At 48.1% G+C, this 23,362-nt stretch overlaps 68 non-coding genes across 68 annotated transcripts; all 68 read left to right on the top strand.

The window, feature by feature from the left end:
- Positions 1 to 55: 55 nt before the first annotated feature.
- LOC145021452 (5S ribosomal RNA) lies at positions 56 to 174 on the top strand. Its single transcript, XR_013669612.1, has one exon. It is a non-coding gene; the product is annotated as a 5S ribosomal RNA (ribosomal RNA).
- Positions 175 to 398: 224 nt separating this feature from the next.
- Positions 399 to 517, top strand: LOC145021330 (5S ribosomal RNA). The gene has a single exon (XR_013669494.1). It is a non-coding gene; the product is annotated as a 5S ribosomal RNA (ribosomal RNA).
- A 225-nt stretch (positions 518 to 742) lies between these two features.
- Positions 743 to 861, top strand: LOC145021209 (5S ribosomal RNA). The gene has a single exon (XR_013669376.1). It is a non-coding gene; the product is annotated as a 5S ribosomal RNA (ribosomal RNA).
- A 224-nt stretch (positions 862 to 1,085) lies between these two features.
- LOC145025923 (5S ribosomal RNA) lies at positions 1,086 to 1,204 on the top strand. Its single transcript, XR_013673915.1, has one exon. It is a non-coding gene; the product is annotated as a 5S ribosomal RNA (ribosomal RNA).
- A 226-nt stretch (positions 1,205 to 1,430) lies between these two features.
- LOC145026217 (5S ribosomal RNA) lies at positions 1,431 to 1,549 on the top strand. Its single transcript, XR_013674203.1, has one exon. It is a non-coding gene; the product is annotated as a 5S ribosomal RNA (ribosomal RNA).
- A 224-nt stretch (positions 1,550 to 1,773) lies between these two features.
- LOC145021086 (5S ribosomal RNA) lies at positions 1,774 to 1,892 on the top strand. Its single transcript, XR_013669256.1, has one exon. It is a non-coding gene; the product is annotated as a 5S ribosomal RNA (ribosomal RNA).
- Positions 1,893 to 2,117: 225 nt separating this feature from the next.
- On the top strand, positions 2,118 to 2,236 carry LOC145025916 (5S ribosomal RNA). The gene has a single exon (XR_013673909.1). It is a non-coding gene; the product is annotated as a 5S ribosomal RNA (ribosomal RNA).
- A 225-nt stretch (positions 2,237 to 2,461) lies between these two features.
- LOC145025915 (5S ribosomal RNA) lies at positions 2,462 to 2,580 on the top strand. The gene has a single exon (XR_013673908.1). It is a non-coding gene; the product is annotated as a 5S ribosomal RNA (ribosomal RNA).
- A 224-nt stretch (positions 2,581 to 2,804) lies between these two features.
- LOC145020965 (5S ribosomal RNA) lies at positions 2,805 to 2,923 on the top strand. Its single transcript, XR_013669140.1, has one exon. It is a non-coding gene; the product is annotated as a 5S ribosomal RNA (ribosomal RNA).
- Positions 2,924 to 3,149: 226 nt separating this feature from the next.
- LOC145020843 (5S ribosomal RNA) lies at positions 3,150 to 3,268 on the top strand. The gene has a single exon (XR_013669020.1). It is a non-coding gene; the product is annotated as a 5S ribosomal RNA (ribosomal RNA).
- A 224-nt stretch (positions 3,269 to 3,492) lies between these two features.
- On the top strand, positions 3,493 to 3,611 carry LOC145020728 (5S ribosomal RNA). The gene has a single exon (XR_013668911.1). It is a non-coding gene; the product is annotated as a 5S ribosomal RNA (ribosomal RNA).
- A 223-nt stretch (positions 3,612 to 3,834) lies between these two features.
- Positions 3,835 to 3,953, top strand: LOC145020606 (5S ribosomal RNA). The gene has a single exon (XR_013668791.1). It is a non-coding gene; the product is annotated as a 5S ribosomal RNA (ribosomal RNA).
- Positions 3,954 to 4,178: 225 nt separating this feature from the next.
- On the top strand, positions 4,179 to 4,297 carry LOC145025914 (5S ribosomal RNA). Its single transcript, XR_013673907.1, has one exon. It is a non-coding gene; the product is annotated as a 5S ribosomal RNA (ribosomal RNA).
- Positions 4,298 to 4,522: 225 nt separating this feature from the next.
- On the top strand, positions 4,523 to 4,641 carry LOC145025913 (5S ribosomal RNA). Its single transcript, XR_013673906.1, has one exon. It is a non-coding gene; the product is annotated as a 5S ribosomal RNA (ribosomal RNA).
- Positions 4,642 to 4,865: 224 nt separating this feature from the next.
- On the top strand, positions 4,866 to 4,984 carry LOC145020485 (5S ribosomal RNA). The gene has a single exon (XR_013668672.1). It is a non-coding gene; the product is annotated as a 5S ribosomal RNA (ribosomal RNA).
- A 226-nt stretch (positions 4,985 to 5,210) lies between these two features.
- On the top strand, positions 5,211 to 5,329 carry LOC145020364 (5S ribosomal RNA). The gene has a single exon (XR_013668553.1). It is a non-coding gene; the product is annotated as a 5S ribosomal RNA (ribosomal RNA).
- A 224-nt stretch (positions 5,330 to 5,553) lies between these two features.
- On the top strand, positions 5,554 to 5,672 carry LOC145020231 (5S ribosomal RNA). Its single transcript, XR_013668422.1, has one exon. It is a non-coding gene; the product is annotated as a 5S ribosomal RNA (ribosomal RNA).
- A 224-nt stretch (positions 5,673 to 5,896) lies between these two features.
- LOC145020109 (5S ribosomal RNA) lies at positions 5,897 to 6,015 on the top strand. The gene has a single exon (XR_013668302.1). It is a non-coding gene; the product is annotated as a 5S ribosomal RNA (ribosomal RNA).
- A 224-nt stretch (positions 6,016 to 6,239) lies between these two features.
- On the top strand, positions 6,240 to 6,358 carry LOC145019988 (5S ribosomal RNA). Its single transcript, XR_013668184.1, has one exon. It is a non-coding gene; the product is annotated as a 5S ribosomal RNA (ribosomal RNA).
- A 224-nt stretch (positions 6,359 to 6,582) lies between these two features.
- On the top strand, positions 6,583 to 6,701 carry LOC145019866 (5S ribosomal RNA). Its single transcript, XR_013668063.1, has one exon. It is a non-coding gene; the product is annotated as a 5S ribosomal RNA (ribosomal RNA).
- A 224-nt stretch (positions 6,702 to 6,925) lies between these two features.
- Positions 6,926 to 7,044, top strand: LOC145026418 (5S ribosomal RNA). The gene has a single exon (XR_013674392.1). It is a non-coding gene; the product is annotated as a 5S ribosomal RNA (ribosomal RNA).
- A 225-nt stretch (positions 7,045 to 7,269) lies between these two features.
- Positions 7,270 to 7,388, top strand: LOC145019744 (5S ribosomal RNA). The gene has a single exon (XR_013667946.1). It is a non-coding gene; the product is annotated as a 5S ribosomal RNA (ribosomal RNA).
- Positions 7,389 to 7,613: 225 nt separating this feature from the next.
- LOC145019622 (5S ribosomal RNA) lies at positions 7,614 to 7,732 on the top strand. The gene has a single exon (XR_013667832.1). It is a non-coding gene; the product is annotated as a 5S ribosomal RNA (ribosomal RNA).
- A 225-nt stretch (positions 7,733 to 7,957) lies between these two features.
- On the top strand, positions 7,958 to 8,076 carry LOC145019501 (5S ribosomal RNA). Its single transcript, XR_013667716.1, has one exon. It is a non-coding gene; the product is annotated as a 5S ribosomal RNA (ribosomal RNA).
- Positions 8,077 to 8,301: 225 nt separating this feature from the next.
- On the top strand, positions 8,302 to 8,420 carry LOC145019379 (5S ribosomal RNA). Its single transcript, XR_013667597.1, has one exon. It is a non-coding gene; the product is annotated as a 5S ribosomal RNA (ribosomal RNA).
- Positions 8,421 to 8,644: 224 nt separating this feature from the next.
- Positions 8,645 to 8,763, top strand: LOC145019257 (5S ribosomal RNA). The gene has a single exon (XR_013667479.1). It is a non-coding gene; the product is annotated as a 5S ribosomal RNA (ribosomal RNA).
- A 226-nt stretch (positions 8,764 to 8,989) lies between these two features.
- LOC145019135 (5S ribosomal RNA) lies at positions 8,990 to 9,108 on the top strand. The gene has a single exon (XR_013667458.1). It is a non-coding gene; the product is annotated as a 5S ribosomal RNA (ribosomal RNA).
- A 224-nt stretch (positions 9,109 to 9,332) lies between these two features.
- LOC145025316 (5S ribosomal RNA) lies at positions 9,333 to 9,451 on the top strand. Its single transcript, XR_013673337.1, has one exon. It is a non-coding gene; the product is annotated as a 5S ribosomal RNA (ribosomal RNA).
- A 225-nt stretch (positions 9,452 to 9,676) lies between these two features.
- On the top strand, positions 9,677 to 9,795 carry LOC145019003 (5S ribosomal RNA). Its single transcript, XR_013667327.1, has one exon. It is a non-coding gene; the product is annotated as a 5S ribosomal RNA (ribosomal RNA).
- A 225-nt stretch (positions 9,796 to 10,020) lies between these two features.
- Positions 10,021 to 10,139, top strand: LOC145018880 (5S ribosomal RNA). Its single transcript, XR_013667245.1, has one exon. It is a non-coding gene; the product is annotated as a 5S ribosomal RNA (ribosomal RNA).
- A 224-nt stretch (positions 10,140 to 10,363) lies between these two features.
- LOC145018810 (5S ribosomal RNA) lies at positions 10,364 to 10,482 on the top strand. Its single transcript, XR_013667175.1, has one exon. It is a non-coding gene; the product is annotated as a 5S ribosomal RNA (ribosomal RNA).
- A 227-nt stretch (positions 10,483 to 10,709) lies between these two features.
- Positions 10,710 to 10,828, top strand: LOC145018738 (5S ribosomal RNA). Its single transcript, XR_013667142.1, has one exon. It is a non-coding gene; the product is annotated as a 5S ribosomal RNA (ribosomal RNA).
- A 227-nt stretch (positions 10,829 to 11,055) lies between these two features.
- On the top strand, positions 11,056 to 11,174 carry LOC145018657 (5S ribosomal RNA). The gene has a single exon (XR_013667110.1). It is a non-coding gene; the product is annotated as a 5S ribosomal RNA (ribosomal RNA).
- Positions 11,175 to 11,398: 224 nt separating this feature from the next.
- On the top strand, positions 11,399 to 11,517 carry LOC145018585 (5S ribosomal RNA). Its single transcript, XR_013667082.1, has one exon. It is a non-coding gene; the product is annotated as a 5S ribosomal RNA (ribosomal RNA).
- Positions 11,518 to 11,744: 227 nt separating this feature from the next.
- Positions 11,745 to 11,863, top strand: LOC145025765 (5S ribosomal RNA). The gene has a single exon (XR_013673765.1). It is a non-coding gene; the product is annotated as a 5S ribosomal RNA (ribosomal RNA).
- Positions 11,864 to 12,087: 224 nt separating this feature from the next.
- On the top strand, positions 12,088 to 12,206 carry LOC145018515 (5S ribosomal RNA). Its single transcript, XR_013667048.1, has one exon. It is a non-coding gene; the product is annotated as a 5S ribosomal RNA (ribosomal RNA).
- Positions 12,207 to 12,430: 224 nt separating this feature from the next.
- LOC145022668 (5S ribosomal RNA) lies at positions 12,431 to 12,549 on the top strand. The gene has a single exon (XR_013670790.1). It is a non-coding gene; the product is annotated as a 5S ribosomal RNA (ribosomal RNA).
- A 225-nt stretch (positions 12,550 to 12,774) lies between these two features.
- On the top strand, positions 12,775 to 12,893 carry LOC145026237 (5S ribosomal RNA). The gene has a single exon (XR_013674222.1). It is a non-coding gene; the product is annotated as a 5S ribosomal RNA (ribosomal RNA).
- A 224-nt stretch (positions 12,894 to 13,117) lies between these two features.
- Positions 13,118 to 13,236, top strand: LOC145018440 (5S ribosomal RNA). Its single transcript, XR_013667015.1, has one exon. It is a non-coding gene; the product is annotated as a 5S ribosomal RNA (ribosomal RNA).
- A 226-nt stretch (positions 13,237 to 13,462) lies between these two features.
- LOC145018370 (5S ribosomal RNA) lies at positions 13,463 to 13,581 on the top strand. Its single transcript, XR_013666972.1, has one exon. It is a non-coding gene; the product is annotated as a 5S ribosomal RNA (ribosomal RNA).
- Positions 13,582 to 13,805: 224 nt separating this feature from the next.
- On the top strand, positions 13,806 to 13,924 carry LOC145018297 (5S ribosomal RNA). Its single transcript, XR_013666947.1, has one exon. It is a non-coding gene; the product is annotated as a 5S ribosomal RNA (ribosomal RNA).
- A 227-nt stretch (positions 13,925 to 14,151) lies between these two features.
- On the top strand, positions 14,152 to 14,270 carry LOC145018230 (5S ribosomal RNA). The gene has a single exon (XR_013666895.1). It is a non-coding gene; the product is annotated as a 5S ribosomal RNA (ribosomal RNA).
- A 228-nt stretch (positions 14,271 to 14,498) lies between these two features.
- LOC145018159 (5S ribosomal RNA) lies at positions 14,499 to 14,617 on the top strand. Its single transcript, XR_013666857.1, has one exon. It is a non-coding gene; the product is annotated as a 5S ribosomal RNA (ribosomal RNA).
- A 224-nt stretch (positions 14,618 to 14,841) lies between these two features.
- Positions 14,842 to 14,960, top strand: LOC145018080 (5S ribosomal RNA). Its single transcript, XR_013666821.1, has one exon. It is a non-coding gene; the product is annotated as a 5S ribosomal RNA (ribosomal RNA).
- Positions 14,961 to 15,187: 227 nt separating this feature from the next.
- On the top strand, positions 15,188 to 15,306 carry LOC145025764 (5S ribosomal RNA). Its single transcript, XR_013673764.1, has one exon. It is a non-coding gene; the product is annotated as a 5S ribosomal RNA (ribosomal RNA).
- A 224-nt stretch (positions 15,307 to 15,530) lies between these two features.
- Positions 15,531 to 15,649, top strand: LOC145018009 (5S ribosomal RNA). Its single transcript, XR_013666777.1, has one exon. It is a non-coding gene; the product is annotated as a 5S ribosomal RNA (ribosomal RNA).
- A 224-nt stretch (positions 15,650 to 15,873) lies between these two features.
- Positions 15,874 to 15,992, top strand: LOC145017938 (5S ribosomal RNA). Its single transcript, XR_013666742.1, has one exon. It is a non-coding gene; the product is annotated as a 5S ribosomal RNA (ribosomal RNA).
- Positions 15,993 to 16,217: 225 nt separating this feature from the next.
- Positions 16,218 to 16,336, top strand: LOC145017870 (5S ribosomal RNA). Its single transcript, XR_013666689.1, has one exon. It is a non-coding gene; the product is annotated as a 5S ribosomal RNA (ribosomal RNA).
- Positions 16,337 to 16,560: 224 nt separating this feature from the next.
- Positions 16,561 to 16,679, top strand: LOC145017798 (5S ribosomal RNA). The gene has a single exon (XR_013666668.1). It is a non-coding gene; the product is annotated as a 5S ribosomal RNA (ribosomal RNA).
- Positions 16,680 to 16,905: 226 nt separating this feature from the next.
- Positions 16,906 to 17,024, top strand: LOC145017714 (5S ribosomal RNA). The gene has a single exon (XR_013666635.1). It is a non-coding gene; the product is annotated as a 5S ribosomal RNA (ribosomal RNA).
- A 224-nt stretch (positions 17,025 to 17,248) lies between these two features.
- On the top strand, positions 17,249 to 17,367 carry LOC145017635 (5S ribosomal RNA). Its single transcript, XR_013666604.1, has one exon. It is a non-coding gene; the product is annotated as a 5S ribosomal RNA (ribosomal RNA).
- Positions 17,368 to 17,594: 227 nt separating this feature from the next.
- LOC145026471 (5S ribosomal RNA) lies at positions 17,595 to 17,713 on the top strand. The gene has a single exon (XR_013674444.1). It is a non-coding gene; the product is annotated as a 5S ribosomal RNA (ribosomal RNA).
- A 228-nt stretch (positions 17,714 to 17,941) lies between these two features.
- Positions 17,942 to 18,060, top strand: LOC145017555 (5S ribosomal RNA). The gene has a single exon (XR_013666568.1). It is a non-coding gene; the product is annotated as a 5S ribosomal RNA (ribosomal RNA).
- A 224-nt stretch (positions 18,061 to 18,284) lies between these two features.
- On the top strand, positions 18,285 to 18,403 carry LOC145017472 (5S ribosomal RNA). The gene has a single exon (XR_013666534.1). It is a non-coding gene; the product is annotated as a 5S ribosomal RNA (ribosomal RNA).
- A 228-nt stretch (positions 18,404 to 18,631) lies between these two features.
- On the top strand, positions 18,632 to 18,750 carry LOC145025763 (5S ribosomal RNA). Its single transcript, XR_013673763.1, has one exon. It is a non-coding gene; the product is annotated as a 5S ribosomal RNA (ribosomal RNA).
- A 224-nt stretch (positions 18,751 to 18,974) lies between these two features.
- LOC145017401 (5S ribosomal RNA) lies at positions 18,975 to 19,093 on the top strand. Its single transcript, XR_013666496.1, has one exon. It is a non-coding gene; the product is annotated as a 5S ribosomal RNA (ribosomal RNA).
- Positions 19,094 to 19,317: 224 nt separating this feature from the next.
- On the top strand, positions 19,318 to 19,436 carry LOC145017325 (5S ribosomal RNA). The gene has a single exon (XR_013666474.1). It is a non-coding gene; the product is annotated as a 5S ribosomal RNA (ribosomal RNA).
- Positions 19,437 to 19,661: 225 nt separating this feature from the next.
- Positions 19,662 to 19,780, top strand: LOC145017245 (5S ribosomal RNA). The gene has a single exon (XR_013666440.1). It is a non-coding gene; the product is annotated as a 5S ribosomal RNA (ribosomal RNA).
- A 224-nt stretch (positions 19,781 to 20,004) lies between these two features.
- On the top strand, positions 20,005 to 20,123 carry LOC145017172 (5S ribosomal RNA). The gene has a single exon (XR_013666409.1). It is a non-coding gene; the product is annotated as a 5S ribosomal RNA (ribosomal RNA).
- A 226-nt stretch (positions 20,124 to 20,349) lies between these two features.
- LOC145017098 (5S ribosomal RNA) lies at positions 20,350 to 20,468 on the top strand. Its single transcript, XR_013666373.1, has one exon. It is a non-coding gene; the product is annotated as a 5S ribosomal RNA (ribosomal RNA).
- Positions 20,469 to 20,692: 224 nt separating this feature from the next.
- Positions 20,693 to 20,811, top strand: LOC145017043 (5S ribosomal RNA). Its single transcript, XR_013666355.1, has one exon. It is a non-coding gene; the product is annotated as a 5S ribosomal RNA (ribosomal RNA).
- Positions 20,812 to 21,036: 225 nt separating this feature from the next.
- Positions 21,037 to 21,155, top strand: LOC145026317 (5S ribosomal RNA). Its single transcript, XR_013674296.1, has one exon. It is a non-coding gene; the product is annotated as a 5S ribosomal RNA (ribosomal RNA).
- A 224-nt stretch (positions 21,156 to 21,379) lies between these two features.
- On the top strand, positions 21,380 to 21,498 carry LOC145016978 (5S ribosomal RNA). The gene has a single exon (XR_013666342.1). It is a non-coding gene; the product is annotated as a 5S ribosomal RNA (ribosomal RNA).
- A 225-nt stretch (positions 21,499 to 21,723) lies between these two features.
- LOC145016923 (5S ribosomal RNA) lies at positions 21,724 to 21,842 on the top strand. Its single transcript, XR_013666322.1, has one exon. It is a non-coding gene; the product is annotated as a 5S ribosomal RNA (ribosomal RNA).
- A 224-nt stretch (positions 21,843 to 22,066) lies between these two features.
- LOC145016870 (5S ribosomal RNA) lies at positions 22,067 to 22,185 on the top strand. The gene has a single exon (XR_013666311.1). It is a non-coding gene; the product is annotated as a 5S ribosomal RNA (ribosomal RNA).
- Positions 22,186 to 22,409: 224 nt separating this feature from the next.
- Positions 22,410 to 22,528, top strand: LOC145022657 (5S ribosomal RNA). Its single transcript, XR_013670779.1, has one exon. It is a non-coding gene; the product is annotated as a 5S ribosomal RNA (ribosomal RNA).
- A 225-nt stretch (positions 22,529 to 22,753) lies between these two features.
- Positions 22,754 to 22,872, top strand: LOC145016813 (5S ribosomal RNA). The gene has a single exon (XR_013666298.1). It is a non-coding gene; the product is annotated as a 5S ribosomal RNA (ribosomal RNA).
- A 225-nt stretch (positions 22,873 to 23,097) lies between these two features.
- Positions 23,098 to 23,216, top strand: LOC145016753 (5S ribosomal RNA). The gene has a single exon (XR_013666287.1). It is a non-coding gene; the product is annotated as a 5S ribosomal RNA (ribosomal RNA).
- The last annotated feature ends 146 nt before the right edge of the window (positions 23,217 to 23,362 follow it).

The following is a 23,362-nucleotide window of genomic DNA, read 5'->3' as shown; positions in this document are numbered from 1 at the left end:
AAAGGAGGTTCTGCGTCTTGTAACACATAAAAACAATAAACATGGATAGTATTTCGGGTGCGATCATACCAGCACTAATGCACCGGATCCCATCAGAACTCCGCAGTTAAGCGTGCTTGGGCGAGAGTAGTACTAGGATGGGTGACCCCCTGGGAAGTCCTCGTGTTGCACCCCCCTTTTTTCGTTGTCCGTTTGCGTTTTTTCTAGATTTTACGTGTTTTGTTTTTCCCTTTCTTTCTTGCTATTTCTATGCTCGGCTGCCCTCCGGTTCGTGGTTGATGGTTTCGTATTTTTGTAACGGAGCCGATCGGTCACGTGGGTCCCACGCCACGCGTACCAAAACAAAGGAGGTTCTGCGTCTTGTAACACATAAAAACAATAAACATGGATAGTATTTCGGGTGCGATCATACCAGCACTAATGCACCGGATCCCATCAGAACTCCGCAGTTAAGCGTGCTTGGGCGAGAGTAGTACTAGGATGGGTGACCCCCTGGGAAGTCCTCGTGTTGCACCCCCCTTTTTTCGTTGTCCGTTTGCGTTTTTTCTAGATTTTACGTGTTTTGTTTTTCCCTTTCTTTCTTGCTATTTCTATGCTCGGCTGCCCTCCGGTTCGTGGTTCATGGTTTTCGTATTTTTGTAACGGAGCCGATCGGTCACGTGGGTCCCACGCCACGCGTACCAAAACAAAGGATGTTCTGCGTCTTGTAACACATAAAAACAATAAACATGGATAGTATTTCGGGTGCGATCATACCAGCACTAATGCACCGGATCCCATCAGAACTCCGCAGTTAAGCGTGCTTGGGCGAGAGTAGTACTAGGATGGGTGACCCCCTGGGAAGTCCTCGTGTTGCACCCCCCTTTTTTCGTTGTCCGTTTGCGTTTTTTCTAGATTTTACGTGTTTTGTTTTTCCCTTTCTTTCTTGCTATTTCTATGCTCGGCTGCCCTCCGGTTCGTGGTTGATGGTTTCGTATTTTTGTAACGGAGCCGATCGGTCACGTGGGTCCCACGCCACGCGTACCAAAACAAAGGAGGTTCTGCGTCTTGTAACACATAAAAACAATAAACATGGATAGTATTTCGGGTGCGATCATACCAGCACTAATGCACCGGATCCCATCAGAACTCCGCAGTTAAGCGTGCTTGGGCGAGAGTAGTACTAGGATGGGTGACCCCCTGGAAAGTCCTCGTGTTGCACCCCCCCTTTTTTCGTTGTCCGTTTGCGTTTTTTCTAGATTTTACGTGTTTTTTTTTTCCCTTTCTTTCTTGCTATTTCTATGCTCGGCTGCCATCCGGTTCGTGGTTGATGGTTTTCGTATTTTTGTAACGGAGCCGATCGGTCACGTGGGTCCCACGCCACGCGTACCAAAACAAAGGAGGTTCTGCGTCTTGTAACACATAAAAACAATAAACATGGATAGTATTTCGGGTGCGATCATACCAGCACTAATGCACCGGATCCCATCAGAACTCCGCAGTTAAGCGTGCTTGGGCGAGAGTAGTAATAGGATGGGTGACCCCCTGGGAAGTCCTCGTGTTGCACCCCTCTTTTTTCGTTGTCCGTTTGCGTTTTTTCTAGATTTTACGTGTTTTGTTTTTCCCTTTCTTTCTTGCTATTTCTATGCTCGGCTGCCCTCCGGTTCGTGGTTGATGGTTTCGTATTTTTGTAACGGAGCCGATCGGTCACGTGGGTCCCACGCCACGCGTACCAAAACAAAGGAGGTTCTGCGTCTTGTAACACATAAAAACAATAAACATGGATAGTATTTCGGGTGCGATCATACCAGCACTAATGCACCGGATCCCATCAGAACTCCGCAGTTAAGCGTGCTTGGGCGAGAGTAGTACTAGGATGGGTGACCCCCTGGGAAGTCCTCGTGTTGCACCCCCCCTTTTTTCGTTGTCCGTTTGCGTTTTTTCTACATTTTACGTGTTTTTTTTTCCCTTTCTTTCTTGCTATTTCTATGCTCGGCTGCCCTCCGGTTCGTGGTTGATGGTTTTCGTATTTTTGTAACGGAGCCGATCGGTCACGTGGGTCCCACGCCACGCGTACCAAAACAAAGGAGGTTCTGCGTCTTGTAACACATAAAAACAATAAACATGGATAGTATTTCCGGTGCGATCATACCAGCACTAATGCACCGGATCCCATCAGAACTCCGCAGTTAAGCGTGCTTGGGCGAGAGTAGTACTAGGATGGGTGACCCCCTGGGAAGTCCTCGTGTTGCACCCCTCCTTTTTTCGTTGTCCGTTTGCGTTTTTTCTAGATTTTACGTGTTTTTTTTTCCCTTTCTTTCTTGCTATTTCTATGCTCGGCTGCCCTCCGGTTCGTGGTTGATGGTTTTCGTATTTTTGTAACGGAGCCGATCGGTCACGTGGGTCCCACGCCACGCGTACCAAAACAAAGGAGGTTCTGCGTCTTGTAACACATAAAAACAATAAACATGGATAGTATTTCCGGTGCGATCATACCAGCACTAATGCACCGGATCCCATCAGAACTCCGCAGTTAAGCGTGCTTGGGCGAGAGTAGTACTAGGATGGGTGACCCCCTGGGAAGTCCTCGTGTTGCACCCCCCTTTTTTCGTTGTCCGTTTGCGTTTTTTCTAGATTTTACGTGTTTTGTTTTTCCCTTTCTTTCTTGCTATTTCTATGCTCGGCTGCCCTCCGGTTCGTGGTTGATGGTTTCGTATTTTTGTAACGGAGCCGATCGGTCACGTGGGTCCCACGCCACGCGTACCAAAACAAAGGAGGTTCTGCGTCTTGTAACACATAAAAACAATAAACATGGATAGTATTTCGGGTGCGATCATACCAGCACTAATGCACCGGATCCCATCAGAACTCCGCAGTTAAGCGTGCTTGGGCGAGAGTAGTACTAGGATGGGTGACCCCCTGGGAAGTCCTCGTGTTGCACCCCCCCTTTTTTCGTTGTCCGTTTGCGTTTTTTCTAGATTTTACGTGTTTTGTTTTTCCCTTTCTTTCTTGCTATTTCTATGCTCGGCTGCCATCCGGTTCGTGGTTGATGGTTTTCGTATTTTTGTAACGGAGCCGATCGGTCACGTGGGTCCCACGCCACGCGTACCAAAACAAAGGAGGTTCTGCGTCTTGTAACACATAAAAACAATAAACATGGATAGTATTTCGGGTGCGATCATACCAGCACTAATGCACCGGATCCCATCAGAACTCCGCAGTTAAGCGTGCTTGGGCGAGAGTAGTACTAGGATGGGTGACCCCCTGGGAAGTCCTCGTGTTGCACCCCCCTTTTTTCGTTGTCCGTTTGCGTTTTTTCTAGATTTTACGTGTTTTGTTTTTCCCTTTCTTTCTTGCTATTTCTATGCTCGGCTGCCCTCCGGTTCGTGGTTGATGGTTTCGTATTTTTGTAACGGAGCCGATCGGTCACGTGGGTCCCACGCCACGCGTACCAAAACAAAGGAGGTTCTGCGTCTTGTAACACATAAAAACAATAAACATGGATAGTATTTCGGGTGCGATCATACCAGCACTAATGCACCGGATCCCATCAGAACTCCGCAGTTAAGCGTGCTTGGGCGAGAGTAGTACTAGGATGGGTGACCCCCTGGGAAGTCCTCGTGTTGCACCCCCCTTTTTTCGTTGTCCGTTTGCGTTTTTTCTACATTTTACGTGTTTTTTTTCCCTTTCTTTCTTGCTATTTCTATGCTCGGCTGCCCTCCGGTTCGTGGTTGATGGTTTTCGTATTTTTGTAACGGAGCCGATCGGTCACGTGGGTCCCACGCCACGCGTACCAAAACAAAGGAGGTTCTGCGTCTTGTAACACATAAAAACAATAAACATGGATAGTATTTCGGGTGCGATCATACCAGCACTAATGCACCGGATCCCATCAGAACTCCGCAGTTAAGCGTGCTTGGGCGAGAGTAGTACTAGGATGGGTGACCCCCTGGGAAGTCCTCGTGTTGCACCCCCCCTTTTTTCGTTGTCCGTTTGCGTTTTTTCTACATTTTACGTGTTTTTTTTTCCCTTTCTTTCTTGCTATTTCTATGCTCGGCTGCCCTCCGGTTCGTGGTTGATGGTTTTCGTATTTTTGTAACGGAGCCGATCGGTCACGTGGGTCCCACGCCACGCGTACCAAAACAAAGGAGGTTCTGCGTCTTGTAACACATAAAAACAATAAACATGGATAGTATTTCCGGTGCGATCATACCAGCACTAATGCACCGGATCCCATCAGAACTCCGCAGTTAAGCGTGCTTGGGCGAGAGTAGTACTAGGATGGGTGACCCCCTGGGAAGTCCTCGTGTTGCACCCCTCCTTTTTTCGTTGTCCGTTTGCGTTTTTTCTAGATTTTACGTGTTTTTTTTTCCCTTTCTTTCTTGCTATTTCTATGCTCGGCTGCCCTCCGGTTCGTGGTTGATGGTTTTCGTATTTTTGTAACGGAGCCGATCGGTCACGTGGGTCCCACGCCACGCGTACCAAAACAAAGGAGGTTCTGCGTCTTGTAACACATAAAAACAATAAACATGGATAGTATTTCCGGTGCGATCATACCAGCACTAATGCACCGGATCCCATCAGAACTCCGCAGTTAAGCGTGCTTGGGCGAGAGTAGTACTAGGATGGGTGACCCCCTGGGAAGTCCTCGTGTTGCACCCCCCTTTTTTCGTTGTCCGTTTGCGTTTTTTCTAGATTTTACGTGTTTTGTTTTTCCCTTTCTTTCTTGCTATTTCTATGCTCGGCTGCCCTCCGGTTCGTGGTTGATGGTTTCGTATTTTTGTAACGGAGCCGATCGGTCACGTGGGTCCCACGCCACGCGTACCAAAACAAAGGAGGTTCTGCGTCTTGTAACACATAAAAACAATAAACATGGATAGTATTTCGGGTGCGATCATACCAGCACTAATGCACCGGATCCCATCAGAACTCCGCAGTTAAGCGTGCTTGGGCGAGAGTAGTACTAGGATGGGTGACCCCCTGGGAAGTCCTCGTGTTGCACCCCCCCTTTTTTCGTTGTCCGTTTGCGTTTTTTCTAGATTTTACGTGTTTTTTTTTTCCCTTTCTTTCTTGCTATTTCTATGCTCGGCTGCCATCCGGTTCGTGGTTGATGGTTTTCGTATTTTTGTAACGGAGCCGATCGGTCACGTGGGTCCCACGCCACGCGTACCAAAACAAAGGAGGTTCTGCGTCTTGTAACACATAAAAACAATAAACATGGATAGTATTTCGGGTGCGATCATACCAGCACTAATGCACCGGATCCCATCAGAACTCCGCAGTTAAGCGTGCTTGGGCGAGAGTAGTACTAGGATGGGTGACCCCCTGGGAAGTCCTCGTGTTGCACCCCCCTTTTTTCGTTGTCCGTTTGCGTTTTTTCTACATTTTACGTGTTTTGTTTTTCCCTTTCTTTCTTGCTATTTCTATGCTCGGCTGCCCTCCGGTTCGTGGTTGATGGTTTCGTATTTTTGTAACGGAGCCGATCGGTCACGTGGGTCCCACGCCACGCGTACCAAAACAAAGGAGGTTCTGCGTCTTGTAACACATAAAAACAATAAACATGGATAGTATTTCGGGTGCGATCATACCAGCACTAATGCACCGGATCCCATCAGAACTCCGCAGTTAAGCGTGCTTGGGCGAGAGTAGTACTAGGATGGGTGACCCCCTGGGAAGTCCTCGTGTTGCACCCCCCTTTTTTCGTTGTCCGTTTGCGTTTTTTCTACATTTTACGTGTTTTTTTTTCCCTTTCTTTCTTGCTATTTCTATGCTCGGCTGCCCTCCGGTTCGTGGTTGATGGTTTTCGTATTTTTGTAACGGAGCCGATCGGTCACGTGGGTCCCACGCCACGCGTACCAAAACAAAGGAGGTTCTGCGTCTTGTAACACATAAAAACAATAAACATGGATAGTATTTCGGGTGCGATCATACCAGCACTAATGCACCGGATCCCATCAGAACTCCGCAGTTAAGCGTGCTTGGGCGAGAGTAGTACTAGGATGGGTGACCCCCTGGGAAGTCCTCGTGTTGCACCCCCCTTTTTTCGTTGTCCGTTTGCGTTTTTTCTAGATTTTACGTGTTTTGTTTTTCCCTTTCTTTCTTGCTATTTCTATGCTCGGCTGCCCTCCGGTTCGTGGTTGATGGTTTCGTATTTTTGTAACGGAGCCGATCGGTCACGTGGGTCCCACGCCACGCGTACCAAAACAAAGGAGGTTCTGCGTCTTGTAACACATAAAAACAATAAACATGGATAGTATTTCGGGTGCGATCATACCAGCACTAATGCACCGGATCCCATCAGAACTCCGCAGTTAAGCGTGCTTGGGCGAGAGTAGTACTAGGATGGGTGACCCCCTGGGAAGTCCTCGTGTTGCACCCCCCTTTTTTCGTTGTCCGTTTGCGTTTTTTCTAGATTTTACGTGTTTTGTTTTTCCCTTTCTTTCTTGCTATTTCTATGCTCGGCTGCCCTCCGGTTCGTGGTTGATGGTTTCGTATTTTTGTAACGGAGCCGATCGGTCACGTGGGTCCCACGCCACGCGTACCAAAACAAAGGAGGTTCTGCGTCTTGTAACACATAAAAACAATAAACATGGATAGTATTTCGGGTGCGATCATACCAGCACTAATGCACCGGATCCCATCAGAACTCCGCAGTTAAGCGTGCTTGGGCGAGAGTAGTACTAGGATGGGTGACCCCCTGGGAAGTCCTCGTGTTGCACCCCCCTTTTTTCGTTGTCCGTTTGCGTTTTTTCTAGATTTTACGTGTTTTGTTTTTCCCTTTCTTTCTTGCTATTTCTATGCTCGGCTGCCCTCCGGTTCGTGGTTGATGGTTTCGTATTTTTGTAACGGAGCCGATCGGTCACGTGGGTCCCACGCCACGCGTACCAAAACAAAGGAGGTTCTGCGTCTTGTAACACATAAAAACAATAAACATGGATAGTATTTCGGGTGCGATCATACCAGCACTAATGCACCGGATCCCATCAGAACTCCGCAGTTAAACGAGCTTGGGCGAGAGTAGTACTAGGATGGGTGACCCCCTGGGAAGTCCTCGTGTTGCACCCCCCTTTTTTCGTTGTCCGTTTGCGTTTTTTCTAGATTTTACGTGTTTTGTTTTTCCCTTTCTTTCTTGCTATTTCTATGCTCGGCTGCCCTCCGGTTCGTGGTTCATGGTTTTCGTATTTTTGTAACGGAGCCGATCGGTCACGTGGGTCCCACGCCACGCGTACCAAAACAAAGGATGTTCTGCGTCTTGTAACACATAAAAACAATAAACATGGATAGTATTTCGGGTGCGATCATACCAGCACTAATGCACCGGATCCCATCAGAACTCCGCAGTTAAGCGTGCTTGGGCGAGAGTAGTACTAGGATGGGTGACCCCCTGGGAAGTCCTCGTGTTGCACCCCCCTTTTTTCGTTGTCCGTTTGCGTTTTTTCTAGATTTTACGTGTTTTGTTTTTCCCTTTCTTTCTTGCTATTTCTATGCTCGGCTGCCCTCCGGTTCGTGGTTCATGGTTTTCGTATTTTTGTAACGGAGCCGATCGGTCACGTGGGTCCCACGCCACGCGTACCAAAACAAAGGATGTTCTGCGTCTTGTAACACATAAAAACAATAAACATGGATAGTATTTCGGGTGCGATCATACCAGCACTAATGCACCGGATCCCATCAGAACTCCGCAGTTAAGCGTGCTTGGGCGAGAGTAGTACTAGGATGGGTGACCCCCTGGGAAGTCCTCGTGTTGCACCCCCCTTTTTTCGTTGTCCGTTTGCGTTTTTTCTAGATTTTACGTGTTTTGTTTTTCCCTTTCTTTCTTGCTATTTCTATGCTCGGCTGCCCTCCGGTTCGTGGTTCATGGTTTTCGTATTTTTGTAACGGAGCCGATCGGTCACGTGGGTCCCACGCCACGCGTACCAAAACAAAGGAGGTTCTGCGTCTTGTAACACATAAAAACAATAAACATGGATAGTATTTCGGGTGCGATCATACCAGCACTAATGCACCGGATCCCATCAGAACTCCGCAGTTAAGCGTGCTTGGGCGAGAGTAGTACTAGGATGGGTGACCCCCTGGGAAGTCCTCGTGTTGCACCCCCCTTTTTTCGTTGTCCGTTTGCGTTTTTTCTAGATTTTACGTGTTTTGTTTTTCCCTTTCTTTCTTGCTATTTCTATGCTCGGCTGCCCTCCGGTTCGTGGTTCATGGTTTTCGTATTTTTGTAACGGAGCCGATCGGTCACGTGGGTCCCACGCCACGCGTACCAAAACAAAGGATGTTCTGCGTCTTGTAACACATAAAAACAATAAACATGGATAGTATTTCGGGTGCGATCATACCAGCACTAATGCACCGGATCCCATCAGAACTCCGCAGTTAAGCGTGCTTGGGCGAGAGTAGTACTAGGATGGGTGACCCCCTGGGAAGTCCTCGTGTTGCACCCCCCTTTTTTCGTTGTCCGTTTGCGTTTTTTCTAGATTTTACGTGTTTTGTTTTTCCCTTTCTTTCTTGCTATTTCTATGCTCGGCTGCCCTCCGGTTCGTGGTTGATGGTTTCGTATTTTTGTAACGGAGCCGATCGGTCACGTGGGTCCCACGCCACGCGTACCAAAACAAAGGAGGTTCTGCGTCTTGTAACACATAAAAACAATAAACATGGATAGTATTTCGGGTGCGATCATACCAGCACTAATGCACCGGATCCCATCAGAACTCCGCAGTTAAGCGTGCTTGGGCGAGAGTAGTACTAGGATGGGTGACCCCCTGGGAAGTCCTCGTGTTGCACCCCCCTTTTTTCGTTGTCCGTTTGCGTTTTTTCTAGATTTTACGTGTTTTTTTTTTTCCCTTTCTTTCTTGCTATTTCTATGCTCGGCTGCCATCCGGTTCGTGGTTGATGGTTTTCGTATTTTTGTAACGGAGCCGATCGGTCACGTGGGTCCCACGCCACGCGTACCAAAACAAAGGAGGTTCTGCGTCTTGTAACACATAAAAACAATAAACATGGATAGTATTTCGGGTGCGATCATACCAGCACTAATGCACCGGATCCCATCAGAACTCCGCAGTTAAGCGTGCTTGGGCGAGAGTAGTACTAGGATGGGTGACCCCCTGGGAAGTCCTCGTGTTGCACCCCCCTTTTTTCGTTGTCCGTTTGCGTTTTTTCTAGATTTTACGTGTTTTGTTTTTCCCTTTCTTTCTTGCTATTTCTATGCTCGGCTGCCCTCCGGTTCGTGGTTGATGGTTTCGTATTTTTGTAACGGAGCCGATCGGTCACGTGGGTCCCACGCCACGCGTACCAAAACAAAGGAGGTTCTGCGTCTTGTAACACATAAAAACAATAAACATGGATAGTATTTCGGGTGCGATCATACCAGCACTAATGCACCGGATCCCATCAGAACTCCGCAGTTAAACGTGCTTGGGCGAGAGTAGTACTAGGATGGGTGACCCCCTGGGAAGTCCTCGTGTTGCACCCCCCTTTTTTCGTTGTCCGTTTGCGTTTTTTCTAGATTTTACGTGTTTTGTTTTTCCCTTTCTTTCTTGCTATTTCTATGCTCGGCTGCCCTCCGGTTCGTGGTTCATGGTTTTCGTATTTTTGTAACGGAGCCGATCGGTCACGTGGGTCCCACGCCACGCGTACCAAAACAAAGGAGGTTCTGCGTCTTGTAACACATAAAAACAATAAACATGGATAGTATTTCGGGTGCGATCATACCAGCACTAATGCACCGGATCCCATCAGAACTCCGCAGTTAAGCGTGCTTGGGCGAGAGTAGTACTAGGATGGGTGACCCCCTGGGAAGTCCTCGTGTTGCACCCCCCTTTTTTCGTTGTCCGTTTGCGTTTTTTCTAGATTTTACGTGTTTTGTTTTTCCCTTTCTTTCTTGCTATTTCTATGCTCGGCTGCCCTCCGGTTCGTGGTTCATGGTTTTCGTATTTTTGTAACGGAGCCGATCGGTCACGTGGGTCCCACGCCACGCGTACCAAAACAAAGGATGTTCTGCGTCTTGTAACACATAAAAACAATAAACATGGATAGTATTTCGGGTGCGATCATACCAGCACTAATGCACCGGATCCCATCAGAACTCCGCAGTTAAGCGTGCTTGGGCGAGAGTAGTACTAGGATGGGTGACCCCCTGGGAAGTCCTCGTGTTGCACCCCCCTTTTTTCGTTGTCCGTTTGCGTTTTTTCTAGATTTTACGTGTTTTGTTTTTCCCTTTCTTTCTTGCTATTTCTATGCTCGGCTGCCCTCCGGTTCGTGGTTGATGGTTTCGTATTTTTGTAACGGAGCCGATCGGTCACGTGGGTCCTACGCCACGCGTACCAAAACAAAGGAGGTTCTGCGTCTTGTAACACATAAAAACAATAAACATGGATAGTATTTCGGGTGCGATCATACCAGCACTAATGCACCGGATCCCATCAGAACTCCGCAGTTAAGCGTGCTTGGGCGAGAGTAGTACTAGGATGGGTGACCCCCTGGGAAGTCCTCGTGTTGCACCCCCCCTTTTTTCGTTGTCCGTTTGCGTTTTTTCTAGATTTTACGTGTTTTTTTTTTTCCCTTTCTTTCTTGCTATTTCTATGCTCGGCTGCCATCCGGTTCGTGGTTGATGGTTTTCGTATTTTTGTAACGGAGCCGATCGGTCACGTGGGTCCCACGCCACGCGTACCAAAACAAAGGAGGTTCTGCGTCTTGTAACACATAAAAACAATAAACATGGATAGTATTTCGGGTGCGATCATACCAGCACTAATGCACCGGATCCCATCAGAACTCCGCAGTTAAGCGTGCTTGGGCGAGAGTAGTACTAGGATGGGTGACCCCCTGGGAAGTCCTCGTGTTGCACCCCCCCATTTTTTCGTTGTCCGTTTGCGTTTTTTCTAGATTTTACGTGTTTTGTTTTTCCCTTTCTTTCTTGCTATTTCTATGCTCGGCTGCCCTCCGGTTCGTGGTTCATGGTTTTCGTATTTTTGTAACGGAGCCGATCGGTCACGTGGGTCCCACGCCACGCGTACCAAAACAAAGGATGTTCTGCGTCTTGTAACACATAAAAACAATAAACATGGATAGTATTTCGGGTGCGATCATACCAGCACTAATGCACCGGATCCCATCAGAACTCCGCAGTTAAGCGTGCTTGGGCGAGAGTAGTACTAGGATGGGTGACCCCCTGGGAAGTCCTCGTGTTGCACCCCCCTTTTTTCGTTGTCCGTTTGCGTTTTTTCTAGATTTTACGTGTTTTGTTTTTCCCTTTCTTTCTTGCTATTTCTATGCTCGGCTGCCCTCCGGTTCGTGGTTGATGGTTTCGTATTTTTGTAACGGAGCCGATCGGTCACGTGGGTCCCACGCCACGCGTACCAAAACAAAGGAGGTTCTGCGTCTTGTAACACATAAAAACAATAAACATGGATAGTATTTCGGGTGCGATCATACCAGCACTAATGCACCGGATCCCATCAGAACTCCGCAGTTAAGCGTGCTTGGGCGAGAGTAGTACTAGGATGGGTGACCCCCTGGGAAGTCCTCGTGTTGCACCCCCCCTTTTTTCGTTGTCCGTTTGCGTTTTTTCTAGATTTTACGTGTTTTTTTTTTTCCCTTTCTTTCTTGCTATTTCTATGCTCGGCTGCCATCCGGTTCGTGGTTGATGGTTTTCGTATTTTTGTAACGGAGCCGATCGGTCACGTGGGTCCCACGCCACGCGTACCAAAACAAAGGAGGTTCTGCGTCTTGTAACACATAAAAACAATAAACATGGATAGTATTTCGGGTGCGATCATACCAGCACTAATGCATCGGATCCCATCAGAACTCCGCAGTTAAGCGTGCTTGGGCGAGAGTAGTACTAGGATGGGTGACCCCCTGGGAAGTCCTCGTGTTGCACCCCCCTTTTTTCGTTGTCCGTTTGCGTTTTTTCTAGATTTTACGTGTTTTGTTTTTCCCTTTCTTTCTTGCTATTTCTATGCTCGGCTGCCCTCCGGTTCGTGGTTGATGGTTTCGTATTTTTGTAACGGAGCCGATCGGTCACGTGGGTCCCACGCCACGCGTACCAAAACAAAGGAGGTTCTGCGTCTTGTAACACATAAAAACAATAAACATGGATAGTATTTCGGGTGCGATCATACCAGCACTAATGCACCGGATCCCATCAGAACTCCGCAGTTAAGCGTGCTTGGGCGAGAGTAGTACTAGGATGGGTGACCCCCTGGGAAGTCCTCGTGTTGCACCCCCCTTTTTCGTTGTCCGTTTGCGTTTTTTCTAGATTTTACGTGTTTTGTTTTTCCCTTTCTTTCTTGCTATTTCTATGCTCGGCTGCCCTCCGGTTCGTGGTTCATGGTTTTCGTATTTTTGTAACGGAGCCGATCGGTCACGTGGGTCCCACGCCACGCGTACCAAAACAAAGGAGGTTCTGCGTCTTGTAACACATAAAAACAATAAACATGGATAGTATTTCGGGTGCGATCATACCAGCACTAATGCACCGGATCCCATCAGAACTCCGCAGTTAAGCGTGCTCGGGCGAGAGTAGTACTAGGATGGGTGACCCCCTGGGAAGTCCTCGTGTTGCACCCCCCTTTTTTCGTTGTCCATTTGCGTTTTTTCTAGATTTTACGTGTTTTGTTTTTCCCTTTCTTTCTTGCTATTTCTATGCTCGGCTGCCCTCCGGTTCGTGGATCATGGTTTTCGTATTTTTGTAACGGAGCCGATCGGTCACGTGGGTCCCACGCCACGCGTACCAAAACAAAGGATGTTCTGCGTCTTGTAACACATAAAAACAATAAACATGGATAGTATTTCGGGTGCGATCATACCAGCACTAATGCACCGGATCCCATCAGAACTCCGCAGTTAAGCCTGCTTGGGCGAGAGTAGTACTAGGATGGGTGACCCCCTGGGAAGTCCTCGTGTTGCACCCCCCTTTTTTCGTTGTCCGTTTGCGTTTTTTCTAGATTTTACGTGTTTTGTTTTTCCCTTTCTTTCTTGCTATTTCTATGCTCGGCTGCCCTCCGGTTCGTGGTTGATGGTTTCGTATTTTTGTAACGGAGCCGATCGGTCACGTGGGTCCCACGCCACGCGTACCAAAACAAAGGAGGTTCTGCGTCTTGTAACACATAAAAACAATAAACATGGATAGTATTTCGGGTGCGATCATACCAGCACTAATGCACCGGATCCCATCAGAACTCCGCAGTTAAGCGTGCTTGGGCGAGAGTAGTACTAGGATGGGTGACCCCCTGGGAAGTCCTCGTGTTGCACCCCCCCTTTTTTCGTTGTCCGTTTGCGTTTTTTCTAGATTTTACGTGTTTTTTTTTTCCCTTTCTTTCTTGCTATTTCTATGCTCGGCTGCCATCCGGTTCGTGGTTGATGGTTTTCGTATTTTTGTAACGGAGCCGATCGGTCACGTGGGTCCCACGCCACGCGTACCAAAACAAAGGAGGTTCTGCGTCTTGTAACACATAAAAACAATAAACATGGATAGTATTTCGGGTGCGATCATACCAGCACTAATGCACCGGATCCCATCAGAACTCCGCAGTTAAGCGTGCTTGGGCGAGAGTAGTACTAGGATGGGTGACCCCCTGGGAAGTCCTCGTGTTGCACCCCCCTTTTTTCGTTGTCCGTTTGCGTTTTTTCTAGATTTTACGTGTTTTGTTTTTCCCTTTCTTTCTTGCTATTTCTATGCTCGGCTGCCCTCCGGTTCGTGGTTGATGGTTTCGTATTTTTGTAACGGAGCCGATCGGTCACGTGGGTCCCACGCCACGCGTACCAAAACAAAGGAGGTTCTGCGTCTTGTAACACATAAAAACAATAAACATGGATAGTATTTCGGGTGCGATCATACCAGCACTAATGCACCGGATCCCATCAGAACTCCGCAGTTAAGCGTGCTTGGGCGAGAGTAGTACTAGGATGGGTGACCCCCTGGGAAGTCCTCGTGTTGCACCCCCCCTTTTTTCGTTGTCCGTTTGCGTTTTTTCTAGATTTTACGTGTTTTTTTTTTTCCCTTTCTTTCTTGCTATTTCTATGCTCGGCTGCCATCCGGTTCGTGGTTGATGGTTTTCGTATTTTTGTAACGGAGCCGATCGGTCACGTGGGTCCCACGCCACGCGTACCAAAACAAAGGAGGTTCTGCGTCTTGTAACACATAAAAACAATAAACATGGATAGTATTTCGGGTGCGATCATACCAGCACTAATGCACCGGATCCCATCAGAACTCCGCAGTTAAGCGTGCTTGGGCGAGAGTAGTACTAGGATGGGTGACCCCCTGGGAAGTCCTCGTGTTGCACCCCCCCCATTTTTTCGTTGTCCGTTTGCGTTTTTTCTAGATTTTACGTGTTTTGTTTTTCCCTTTCTTTCTTGCTATTTCTATGCTCGGCTGCCCTCCGGTTCGTGGTTCATGGTTTTCGTATTTTTGTAACGGAGCCGATCGGTCACGTGGGTCCCACGCCACGCGTACCAAAACAAAGGATGTTCTGCGTCTTGTAACACATAAAAACAATAAACATGGATAGTATTTCGGGTGCGATCATACCAGCACTAATGCACCGGATCCCATCAGAACTCCGCAGTTAAGCGTGCTTGGGCGAGAGTAGTACTAGGATGGGTGACCCCCTGGGAAGTCCTCGTGTTGCACCCCCCTTTTTTCGTTGTCCGTTTGCGTTTTTTCTAGATTTTACGTGTTTTGTTTTTCCCTTTCTTTCTTGCTATTTCTATGCTCGGCTGCCCTCCGGTTCGTGGTTGATGGTTTCGTATTTTTGTAACGGAGCCGATCGGTCACGTGGGTCCCACGCCACGCGTACCAAAACAAAGGAGGTTCTGCGTCTTGTAACACATAAAAACAATAAACATGGATAGTATTTCGGGTGCGATCATACCAGCACTAATGCACCGGATCCCATCAGAACTCCGCAGTTAAGCGTGCTTGGGCGAGAGTAGTACTAGGATGGGTGACCCCCTGGGAAGTCCTCGTGTTGCACCCCCCCTTTTTTCGTTGTCCGTTTGCGTTTTTTCTAGATTTTACGTGTTTTTTTTTTTCCCTTTCTTTCTTGCTATTTCTATGCTCGGCTGCCATCCGGTTCGTGGTTGATGGTTTTCGTATTTTTGTAACGGAGCCGATCGGTCACGTGGGTCCCACGCCACGCGTACCAAAACAAAGGAGGTTCTGCGTCTTGTAACACATAAAAACAATAAACATGGATAGTATTTCGGGTGCGATCATACCAGCACTAATGCATCGGATCCCATCAGAACTCCGCAGTTAAGCGTGCTTGGGCGAGAGTAGTACTAGGATGGGTGACCCCCTGGGAAGTCCTCGTGTTGCACCCCCCTTTTTTCGTTGTCCGTTTGCGTTTTTTCTAGATTTTACGTGTTTTGTTTTTCCCTTTCTTTCTTGCTATTTCTATGCTCGGCTGCCCTCCGGTTCGTGGTTGATGGTTTCGTATTTTTGTAACGGAGCCGATCGGTCACGTGGGTCCCACGCCACGCGTACCAAAACAAAGGAGGTTCTGCGTCTTGTAACACATAAAAACAATAAACATGGATAGTATTTCGGGTGCGATCATACCAGCACTAATGCACCGGATCCCATCAGAACTCCGCAGTTAAGCGTGCTTGGGCGAGAGTAGTACTAGGATGGGTGACCCCCTGGGAAGTCCTCGTGTTGCACCCCCCTTTTTCGTTGTCCGTTTGCGTTTTTTCTAGATTTTACGTGTTTTGTTTTTCCCTTTCTTTCTTGCTATTTCTATGCTCGGCTGCCCTCCGGTTCGTGGTTCATGGTTTTCGTATTTTTGTAACGGAGCCGATCGGTCACGTGGGTCCCACGCCACGCGTACCAAAACAAAGGAGGTTCTGCGTCTTGTAACACATAAAAACAATAAACATGGATAGTATTTCGGGTGCGATCATACCAGCACTAATGCACCGGATCCCATCAGAACTCCGCAGTTAAGCGTGCTTGGGCGAGAGTAGTACTAGGATGGGTGACCCCCTGGGAAGTCCTCGTGTTGCACCCCCCTTTTTTCGTTGTCCATTTGCGTTTTTTCTAGATTTTACGTGTTTTGTTTTTCCCTTTCTTTCTTGCTATTTCTATGCTCGGCTGCCCTCCGGTTCGTGGATCATGGTTTTCGTATTTTTGTAACGGAGCCGATCGGTCACGTGGGTCCCACGCCACGCGTACCAAAACAAAGGATGTTCTGCGTCTTGTAACACATAAAAACAATAAAGATGGATAGTATTTCGGGTGCGATCATACCAGCACTAATGCACCGGATCCCATCAGAACTCCGCAGTTAAGCGTGCTTGGGCGAGAGTAGTACTAGGATGGGTGACCCCCTGGGAAGTCCTCGTGTTGCACCCCCCTTTTTTCGTTGTCCGTTTGCGTTTTTTCTAGATTTTACGTGTTTTGTTTTTCCCTTTCTTTCTTGCTATTTCTATGCTCGGCTGCCCTCCGGTTCGTGGTTGATGGTTTCGTATTTTTGTAACGGAGCCGATCGGTCACGTGGGTCCCACGCCACGCGTACCAAAACAAAGGAGGTTCTGCGTCTTGTAACACATAAAAACAATAAACATGGATAGTATTTCGGGTGCGATCATACCAGCACTAATGCACCGGATCCCATCAGAACTCCGCAGTTAAGCGTGCTTGGGCGAGAGTAGTACTAGGATGGGTGACCCCCTGGGAAGTCCTCGTGTTGCACCCCCCCTTTTTTCGTTGTCCGTTTGCGTTTTTTCTAGATTTTACGTGTTTTTTTTTTCCCTTTCTTTCTTGCTATTTCTATGCTCGGCTGCCATCCGGTTCGTGGTTGATGGTTTTCGTATTTTTGTAACGGAGCCGATCGGTCACGTGGGTCCCACGCCACGCGTACCAAAACAAAGGAGGTTCTGCGTCTTGTAACACATAAAAACAATAAACATGGATAGTATTTCGGGTGCGATCATACCAGCACTAATGCACCGGATCCCATCAGAACTCCGCAGTTAAGCGTGCTTGGGCGAGAGTAGTACTAGGATGGGTGACCCCCTGGGAAGTCCTCGTGTTGCACCCCCCTTTTTTCGTTGTCCGTTTGCGTTTTTTCTAGATTTTACGTGTTTTGTTTTTCCCTTTCTTTCTTGCTATTTCTATGCTCGGCTGCCCTCCGGTTCGTGGTTGATGGTTTCGTATTTTTGTAACGGAGCCGATCGGTCACGTGGGTCCCACGCCACGCGTACCAAAACAAAGGAGGTTCTGCGTCTTGTAACACATAAAAACAATAAACATGGATAGTATTTCGGGTGCGATCATACCAGCACTAATGCACCGGATCCCATCAGAACTCCGCAGTTAAGCGTGCTTGGGCGAGAGTAGTACTAGGATGGGTGACCCCCTGGGAAGTCCTCGTGTTGCACCCCCCCTTTTTTCGTTGTCCGTTTGCGTTTTTTCTAGATTTTACGTGTTTTTTTTTTTCCCTTTCTTTCTTGCTATTTCTATGCTCGGCTGCCATCCGGTTCGTGGTTGATGGTTTTCGTATTTTTGTAACGGAGCCGATCGGTCACGTGGGTCCCACGCCACGCGTACCAAAACAAAGGAGGTTCTGCGTCTTGTAACACATAAAAACAATAAACATGGATAGTATTTCGGGTGCGATCATACCAGCACTAATGCACCGGATCCCATCAGAACTCCGCAGTTAAGCGTGCTTGGGCGAGAGTAGTACTAGGATGGGTGACCCCCTGGGAAGTCCTCTTGTTGCACCCCCCCCATTTTTTCGTTGTCCGTTTGCGTTTTTTCTAGATTTTACGTGTTTTGTTTTTCCCTTTCTTTCTTGCTATTTCTATGCTCGGCTGCCCTCCGGTTCGTGGTTCATGGTTTTCGTATTTTTGTAACGGAGCCGATCGGTCACGTGGGTCCCACGCCACGCGTACCAAAACAAAGGATGTTCTGCGTCTTGTAACACATAAAAACAATAAACATGGATAGTATTTCGGGTGCGATCATACCAGCACTAATGCACCGGATCCCATCAGAACTCCGCAGTTAAGCGTGCTTGGGCGAGAGTAGTACTAGGATGGGTGACCCCCTGGGAAGTCCTCGTGTTGCACCCCCCTTTTTTCGTTGTCCGTTTGCGTTTTTTCTAGATTTTACGTGTTTTGTTTTTCCCTTTCTTTCTTGCTATTTCTATGCTCGGCTGCCCTCCGGTTCGTGGTTGATGGTTTCGTATTTTTGTAACGGAGCCGATCGGTCACGTGGGTCCCACGCCACGCGTACCAAAACAAAGGAGGTTCTGCGTCTTGTAACACATAAAAACAATAAACATGGATAGTATTTCGGGTGCGATCATACCAGCACTAATGCACCGGATCCCATCAGAACTCCGCAGTTAAGCGTGCTTGGGCGAGAGTAGTACTAGGATGGGTGACCCCCTGGGAAGTCCTCGTGTTGCACCCCCCCCTTTTTTCGTTGTCCGTTTGCGTTTTTTCTAGATTTTACGTGTTTTTTTTTTTCCCTTTCTTTCTTGCTATTTCTATGCTCGGCTGCCATCCGGTTCGTGGTTGATGGTTTTCGTATTTTTGTAACGGAGCCGATCGGTCACGTGGGTCCCACGCCACGCGTACCAAAACAAAGGAGGTTCTGCGTCTTGTAACACATAAAAACAATAAACATGGATAGTATTTCGGGTGCGATCATACCAGCACTAATGCATCGGATCCCATCAGAACTCCGCAGTTAAGCGTGCTTGGGCGAGAGTAGTACTAGGATGGGTGACCCCCTGGGAAGTCCTCGTGTTGCACCCCCCTTTTTTCGTTGTCCGTTTGCGTTTTTTCTAGATTTTACGTGTTTTGTTTTTCCCTTTCTTTCTTGCTATTTCTATGCTCGGCTGCCCTCCGGTTCGTGGTTGATGGTTTCGTATTTTTGTAACGGAGCCGATCGGTCACGTGGGTCCCACGCCACGCGTACCAAAACAAAGGAGGTTCTGCGTCTTGTAACACATAAAAACAATAAACATGGATAGTATTTCGGGTGCGATCATACCAGCACTAATGCACCGGATCCCATCAGAACTCCGCAGTTAAGCGTGCTTGGGCGAGAGTAGTACTAGGATGGGTGACCCCCTGGGAAGTCCTCGTGTTGCACCCCCCTTTTTCGTTGTCCGTTTGCGTTTTTTCTAGATTTTACGTGTTTTGTTTTTCCCTTTCTTTCTTGCTATTTCTATGCTCGGCTGCCCTCCGGTTCGTGGTTCATGGTTTTCGTATTTTTGTAACGGAGCCGATCGGTCACGTGGGTCCCACGCCACGCGTACCAAAACAAAGGAGGTTCTGCGTCTTGTAACACATAAAAACAATAAACATGGATAGTATTTCGGGTGCGATCATACCAGCACTAATGCACCGGATCCCATCAGAACTCCGCAGTTAAGCGTGCTTGGGCGAGAGTAGTACTAGGATGGGTGACCCCCTGGGAAGTCCTCGTGTTGCACCCCCCTTTTTTCGTTGTCCATTTGCGTTTTTTCTAGATTTTACGTGTTTTGTTTTTCCCTTTCTTTCTTGCTATTTCTATGCTCGGCTGCCCTCCGGTTCGTGGATCATGGTTTTCGTATTTTTGTAACGGAGCCGATCGGTCACGTGGGTCCCACGCCACGCGTACCAAAACAAAGGATGTTCTGCGTCTTGTAACACATAAAAACAATAAACATGGATAGTATTTCGGGTGCGATCATACCAGCACTAATGCACCGGATCCCATCAGAACTCCGCAGTTAAGCGTGCTTGGGCGAGAGTAGTACTAGGATGGGTGACCCCCTGGGAAGTCCTCGTGTTGCACCCCCCTTTTTTCGTTGTCCGTTTGCGTTTTTTCTAGATTTTACGTGTTTTGTTTTTCCCTTTCTTTCTTGCTATTTCTATGCTCGGCTGCCCTCCGGTTCGTGGTTGATGGTTTCGTATTTTTGTAACGGAGCCGATCGGTCACGTGGGTCCCACGCCACGCGTACCAAAACAAAGGAGGTTCTGCGTCTTGTAACACATAAAAACAATAAACATGGATAGTATTTCGGGTGCGATCATACCAGCACTAATGCACCGGATCCCATCAGAACTCCGCAGTTAAGCGTGCTTGGGCGAGAGTAGTACTAGGATGGGTGACCCCCTGGGAAGTCCTCGTGTTGCACCCCCCCTTTTTTCGTTGTCCGTTTGCGTTTTTTCTAGATTTTACGTGTTTTTTTTTTCCCTTTCTTTCTTGCTATTTCTATGCTCGGCTGCCATCCGGTTCGTGGTTGATGGTTTTCGTATTTTTGTAACGGAGCCGATCGGTCACGTGGGTCCCACGCCACGCGTACCAAAACAAAGGAGGTTCTGCGTCTTGTAACACATAAAAACAATAAACATGGATAGTATTTCGGGTGCGATCATACCAGCACTAATGCACCGGATCCCATCAGAACTCCGCAGTTAAGCGTGCTTGGGCGAGAGTAGTACTAGGATGGGTGACCCCCTGGGAAGTCCTCGTGTTGCACCCCCCTTTTTTCGTTGTCCGTTTGCGTTTTTTCTAGATTTTACGTGTTTTGTTTTTCCCTTTCTTTCTTGCTATTTCTATGCTCGGCTGCCCTCCGGTTCGTGGTTGATGGTTTCGTATTTTTGTAACGGAGCCGATCGGTCACGTGGGTCCCACGCCACGCGTACCAAAACAAAGGAGGTTCTGCGTCTTGTAACACATAAAAACAATAAACATGGATAGTATTTCGGGTGCGATCATACCAGCACTAATGCACCGGATCCCATCAGAACTCCGCAGTTAAGCGTGCTTGGGCGAGAGTAGTACTAGGATGGGTGACCCCCTGGGAAGTCCTCGTGTTGCACCCCCCTTTTTTCGTTGTCCGTTTGCGTTTTTTCTAAATTTTACGTGTTTTTTTTTTCCCTTTCTTTCTTGCTATTTCTATGCTCGGCTGCCATCCGGTTCGTGGTTGATGGTTTTCGTATTTTTGTAACGGAGCCGATCGGTCACGTGGGTCCCACGCCACGCGTACCAAAACAAAGGAGGTTCTGCGTCTTGTAACACATAAAAACAATAAACATGGATAGTATTTCGGGTGCGATCATACCAGCACTAATGCACCGAATCCCATCAGAACTCCGCAGTTAAGCGTGCTTGGGCGAGAGTAGTACTAGGATGGGTGACCCCCTGGGAAGTCCTCGTGTTGCACCCCCCTTTTTTCGTTGTCCGTTTGCGTTTTTTCTAGATTTTACGTGTTTTGTTTTTCCCTTTCTTTCTTGCTATTTCTATGCTCGGCTGCCCTCCGGTTCGTGGTTGATGGTTTCGTATTTTTGTAACGGAGCCGATCGGTCACGTGGGTCCCACGCCACGCGTACCAAAACAAAGGAGGTTCTGCGTCTTGTAACACATAAAAACAATAAACATGGATAGTATTTCGGGTGCGATCATACCAGCACTAATGCACCGGATCCCATCAGAACTCCGCAGTTAAGCGTGCTTGGGCGAGAGTAGTACTAGGATGGGTGACCCCCTGGGAAGTCCTCGTGTTGCACCCCCCTTTTTTCGTTGTCCGTTTGCGTTTTTTCTAGATTTTACGTGTTTTGTTTTTCCCTTTCTTTCTTGCTATTTCTATGCTCGGCTGCCCTCCGGTTCGTGGTTCATGGTTTTCGTATTTTTGTAACGGAGCCGATCGGTCACGTGGGTCCCACGCCACGCGTACCAAAACAAAGGATGTTCTGCGTCTTGTAACACATAAAAACAATAAACATGGATAGTATTTCGGGTGCGATCATACCAGCACTAATGCACCGGATCCCATCAGAACTCCGCAGTTAAGCGTGCTTGGGCGAGAGTAGTACTAGGATGGGTGACCCCCTGGGAAGTCCTCGTGTTGCACCCCCCTTTTTTCGTTGTCCGTTTGCGTTTTTTCTAGATTTTACGTGTTTTGTTTTTCCCTTTCTTTCTTGCTATTTCTATGCTCGGCTGCCATCCGGTTCGTGGTTGATGGTTTCGTATTTTTGTAACGGAGCCGATCGGTCACGTGGGTCCCACGCCACGCGTACCAAAACAAAGGAGGTTCTGCGTCTTGTAACACATAAAAACAATAAACATGGATAGTATTTCGGGTGCGATCATACCAGCACTAATGCACCGGATCCCATCAGAACTCCGCAGTTAAGCGTGCTTGGGCGAGAGTAGTACTAGGATGGGTGACCCCCTGGGAAGTCCTCGTGTTGCACCCCCCTTTTTTCGTTGTCCGTTTGCGTTTTTTCTAGATTTTACGTGTTTTGTTTTTCCCTTTCTTTCTTGCTATTTCTATGCTCGGCTGCCCTCCGGTTCGTGGTTGATGGTTTCGTATTTTTGTAACGGAGCCGATCGGTCACGTGGGTCCCACGCCACGCGTACCAAAACAAAGGAGGTTCTGCGTCTTGTAACACATAAAAACAATAAACATGGATAGTATTTCGGGTGCGATCATACCAGCACTAATGCACCGGATCCCATCAGAACTCCGCAGTTAAGCGTGCTCGGGCGAGAGTAGTACTAGGATGGGTGACCCCCTGGGAAGTCCTCGTGTTGCACCCCCCTTTTTTCGTTGTCCGTTTGCGTTTTTTCTATATTTTACGTGTTTTGTTTTTCCCTTTCTTTCTTGCTATTTCTATGCTCGGCTGCCCTCCGGTTCGTGGTTGATGGTTTTCGTATTTTTGTAACGGAGCCGATCGGTCACGTGGGTCCCACGCCACGCGTACCAAAACAAAGGAGGTTCTGCGTCTTGTAACACATAAAAACAATAAACATGGATAGTATTTCGGGTGCGATCATACCAGCACTAATGCACCGGATCCCATCAGAACTCCGCAGTTAAGCGTGCTTGGGCGAGAGTAGTACTAGGATGGGTGACCCCCTGGGAAGTCCTCGTGTTGCACCCCCCTTTTTTCGTTGTCCGTTTGCGTTTTTTCTAGATTTTACGTGTTTTGTTTTTCCCTTTCTTTCTTGCTATTTCTATGCTCGGCTGCCCTCCGGTTCGTGGTTCATGGTTTTCGTATTTTTGTAACGGAGCCGATCGGTCACGTGGGTCCCACGCCACGCGTACCAAAACAAAGGATGTTCTGCGTCTTGTAACACATAAAAACAATAAACATGGATAGTATTTTGGGTGCGATCATACCAGCACTAATGCACCGGATCCCATCAGAACTCCGCAGTTAAGCGTGCTTGGGCGAGAGTAGTACTAGGATGGGTGACCCCCTGGGAAGTCCTCGTGTTGCACCCCCCTTTTTTCGTTGTCCGTTTGCGTTTTTTCTAGATTTTACGTGTTTTGTTTTTCCCTTTCTTTCTTGCTATTTCTATGCTCGGCTGCCCTCCGGTTCGTGGTTGATGGTTTCGTATTTTTGTAACGGAGCCGATCGGTCACGTGGG

The sequence above is a fragment of the Lactuca saligna genome, chromosome 1 (genome assembly GCF_052625555.1).
Source record: "Lactuca saligna cultivar CGN05327 chromosome 1, ASM5262555v1, whole genome shotgun sequence".
NCBI classification, from domain to species: domain Eukaryota; kingdom Viridiplantae; phylum Streptophyta; class Magnoliopsida; order Asterales; family Asteraceae; genus Lactuca; species Lactuca saligna.
Note: the sequence above shows the minus strand (reverse complement) of the source record. Positions and strands in the feature narration are given on the sequence as shown.